At 36.6% G+C, this 4,285-nt stretch overlaps 1 pseudogene; it reads right to left on the bottom strand.

The window, feature by feature from the left end:
- Nucleotides 1-345: 345 nt before the first annotated feature.
- Nucleotides 346-3,394, bottom strand: LOC117905342 (annotated as a pseudogene).
- Between the last annotated feature and the right edge of the window lie 891 nt (nucleotides 3,395-4,285).

Raw genomic sequence — 4,285 nt, 5'->3', positions numbered from 1 at the left:
CAACTCAAAATGTCAATTTAATAAAAAAAATAAAAATAAAACTTTCTAATATTTTAACTAACCAAATGAAAAAAATTTAACCTAATCATTTAACCGACCAAAACAATATAATTTTAACACTAAAAAAAAATAACCACATAAAAGAAACATTAAAGGAACAACAACTTTATTATCTAACTTGCCAAATCAATATAAATGCAACATTAAGAATTAATACCATCAGAATTAAGAAGTTTTTGAAACAAACAATAACCTAATATTTCAACACTAAAGTTTCAAAAAAAAAAAAAAAAACTGAAAATTAGCATCATTAGGAATAAGAACCGTTTAAAAAAAGCAATAACCCCAAGATTGCATCCTACACCCATCATTCATATCTTCAATGCAAAATTCCAAATTTCAGATGCATTTTCTTCAAAATAGAAATTTTGAAATAGTGGCAATGAGCACAAACCTTGATTGAGGTCATTATGCCACAACCTCAAACTGTTTTAACATCTCACAATGTGGTGTTTCCCACATAAAACCCCACTGGAGATGTTGCAACTCATGCCGACAATTCTGTGACAGAAGTGCAAAGTATTCTCTCTCAACCTATGCCTCAAAAGCCACTCGTTCATGGCTATTTGAAGGGTAATCTTGCTCAAATTTGGTTGACTTCACATAATAATTCATTTCCTTTTGTGTGACAAACTGGTATTCATATGGGTAAGATCTAGCGAATGCATACATTGGCTCCATTCTTGTTTCCATTCCATGCCCAAATGCGAACCCCCGAAACTAGGTGGTTGCTTGAGGCATTCCACTGAAGAAGAAGTTCCTAAAGATCTCTTCTGCATCAACACCGCCATCATAGAACCCATTAAAACCATTTACCCTGCGAGTCGTTGGATGCCACTCATAAACTGGTTCATCCGACCAAACAAGATCGTACTTTTTTTGGCTCTCTTCGTTGCTTAAACACTAAAACGCTTCAAACATTACCTTAAAAGCCTCCTCTACACCCGGAGCCTTGTTCTTATTAGTGTGAACCTTCAAAGATAGTTTCCAATAAGCCTTCTGAACATCCTCAACCATACAACTCTTCTCCAACCCTAGAGCCTCATAGTAATCTTTCTTCTTCTTAACCTGCCTCACAATTGAGATATGTTCCTTTGTGTATGATTCATGCCTAATTGGTGTCTCGGCTGATTCATGTCTAGCTGGTGCTTCTTGATTGAGGAAGTAATCAACAAAATTTATAACCTATTACACCATATACTAGGGTAGCAAAGACAAAGCTACTATAGCATAGTGGCTCTAGGATCGTTCACTGGGATGGGTTTTCACTTCACAAATGATATTATTTCAAAGATGAATTGGTGTCTTTTCATTTCAAGGTTAGCTTTAAAAGAAAACATAAAGATGTTTGAATGAAAAAGGTTTGGTTTTAAACTAACCAAAAATAGTAGTAACTGATTTTACTTACAAAGAAAAGTGTTTCTTGGAGTTTCAGATCACTAGGCTCAGATTCCTCATGCAAAAAGGGAGTTCCGGTCACTTGTTTCTTTTCCTCGCATTAGAGAATTAACATATAGTTCCTTCTCCAACCGGTGTTATACAGATGCTTCCCATTAATGGGTTCAAACACTAAATCCCTCTCACTGATACAACTTGCAATGACTCGTGCCTCTCACCTAGCACTTGCCATTCAAGGTGATCTTTAACCTTGGATTTCCCTTTACAAGCTCGCAAGAGATAACTAATGGATGTCTCCTTAGAGTCCAAAAGCTTACCAAGTGTTGGCAATTCTAGAAAATCCTACCTTCAAGTCACCTCCCAGAGGCTCGCAAGGGGTAAACTAGTGAATCTCCATGGACGGAGATCACTTGCCTTACCAAGTGTTGGCCCAGGTGATTTAAAAGCGTTTTAAGTTAACTAAAAAGATAAAAACCATTAACGGGTCACACTTTCTCTTCATTAAAAACTAAAACAACAAAACTTCCAATTTATGCATGTGGAAACTTACCCGGCTTTCCTCACTCCAAGATACGAAGAGCTTAGCCTCTCGTCCTCTAAGGAAAAATCCTCAGAGTTTGATTGGCTAGAAAGAAAACTAACGAGAAAACAAGAATATATATGAAAAACAGAGCAAGTGCTCTGTTCGTTGATTCTATATATGATATATTATATGATGGATTATCTATTTTACAATGGATGCAAGGGAGTTTATATCGGAAGGTAATTTACCCTTCCTTGGATACTTCCTAGCTAAGGAATTACATGAGTGGTTGAATACAAGGAGAAAATGGAAATTTAGACACAAAAATATCAGAAGAAAAGATCTAAAAGAGTCGGTGCACAACTATCGGGAAGCTTCAGGACCGTTTCGCAGGTGAAAATGAGGTCTGCGAGATTTCGCAGATGCATAAAAAGGGCTGCGAAATCACTTCGCAGCAACCGGTTGATTTCGCACCACTACGAAATTGGCTTTCCTCTTGTGGTGTTTGGCTTCCATCGCGGCGTGAAACTTCAGGGGAAATCCATAGCACTGTGCAAAAAGGCTGCGAAATCATTCCGCAACAAAAGGGTGATTTCGCAGCACTTTGTTGAATCCTTCCTTCAGCTTGGAGCAGTTGTCTTCCAAAGGCTGTAACTTCCTCGTTTCAGCTCCAAATCAAACACGGTTTGAAGAATTGGATTCTTGACTTCCTGAGCTTTGAAATGGTATATAGCATGTAGAAAATAGGCTTCGCGAAGTGCTCCAAAAGTGCGAAAGAAGACTGCAACTGCTGTCCTCTGTTTTCTTCACTCTGTTTTCTCCTCTTTGCTTCTCTCCTTGCATTCCGGATTTGCTTATGGAAAAGGACTTCAAAGCTTTTGTTCTTCATGTTTTTGAGCTTTCCATTGCTTTGCCATGGATTCCAAATAACTCTCCTCAATCTCAAATTGCTTTGGTGACCAAAAAGCTATCAAAACACCAAAACTTAACACAATTTGATTAGAATTGATTGCAAGGGTCCTTAACGTGTTAATTGGGTTAAAAGGCAATAACTACTAATCAAAAGTGTTTAAAAGAGTTAATTACAAGCTATGAAATAGCACTTTTTGAGTAGTAATCAGTGTACGCCATTGATGATGAAGACGACAACACTGAAGACCCGCTCAATGGAACCCTATGCCGAACTGAAGGATGATTGGAGGCCTTCAAAGCCTCATCATTAGCCTCACCTCCTGATGTCTCTGATTGACCCGTTTCTCGTTCAATCTTCGATAAGAGATCATCAGCAGGAAGATTCAAATCAAGACGACGCACTTTCGTAATGAATTTCAAGGCACAAGCTTGATCCCCTACCTCCAACGTATCTTTCCTAATTTTCAGGCATTTCAAGGCCTCATCTTTCTTCTCGTCCATATCGAAATCACAAAAAATATGAAGGAACCCTTGACCCTCCCTTATAATCTAAACCCCTCTTTTATCCTCAATGCCTTCCCCTTTGATGATCACTTGCTTGCAATCCAAATCCCCCCCGCACTGTTAGACCTTCTATTGGCCTCATGTAGAAGTTTTGTTGTCTTTCATAGAGTCCCCTTGATCCTTAATCTACCGCCTACCTTAACGTCCTGAATTTCTTTTTCTTCCTCCTAAAAAAATAAACCTCCTGCTTCATCACACTCATAATTTCCCCTTTTCCAGCTTCCATGCATGTTGACTTTGATTTTCTTCTCAAGAAGGAATCTCACTTTCCTCTAAAGAACCCTCTCACTTTCTCCATTAAACGCACAAACGTATAATTCCTCCAAAACCAAATTAGTAATTTTTTTTCCTTTTTAATTGGCTCCCTTTCTAAATAAAAACCTCAAATTCCAAGCCATGTCAGTCTTCAATTGTTTCCTTATCTCGTAGAGCATCATTTCCTTAAACTCTCCCAAAACGTATCTTCCAATCTCAATATGGTATCCATTCCATCTCCAATGATCATGCATCCAAGGAAATCTCATATTCCAAATATCAATACTATGCACACCTTCCATACATTTCCTACAAAATTTCAAATAAATAAGGACAAGTAATAAAATAATAATAATAATAATAATAATAATAATAGTACTAAATAAAATAAAATAAAATAAATAAAACATTTACACAAAATTATTAAATTAAAATAAATAAGTAAGGACAAGTATTACAGAAAAGTGACAAATTAATAAGAAAATAAAATTAGGGAGGAAATAGACAAGATAATAAATAAAATAAACAAAAATATAATAAAAAAGTCAAGTAATGTGAGTTCATAAAAACGAG

This window comes from Vitis riparia, chromosome 18, assembly GCF_004353265.1.
Source record: "Vitis riparia cultivar Riparia Gloire de Montpellier isolate 1030 chromosome 18, EGFV_Vit.rip_1.0, whole genome shotgun sequence".
NCBI classification, from domain to species: Eukaryota; Viridiplantae; Streptophyta; class Magnoliopsida; order Vitales; family Vitaceae; genus Vitis; species Vitis riparia.
This window is presented reverse-complemented; position numbering and strand designations above follow the sequence as displayed.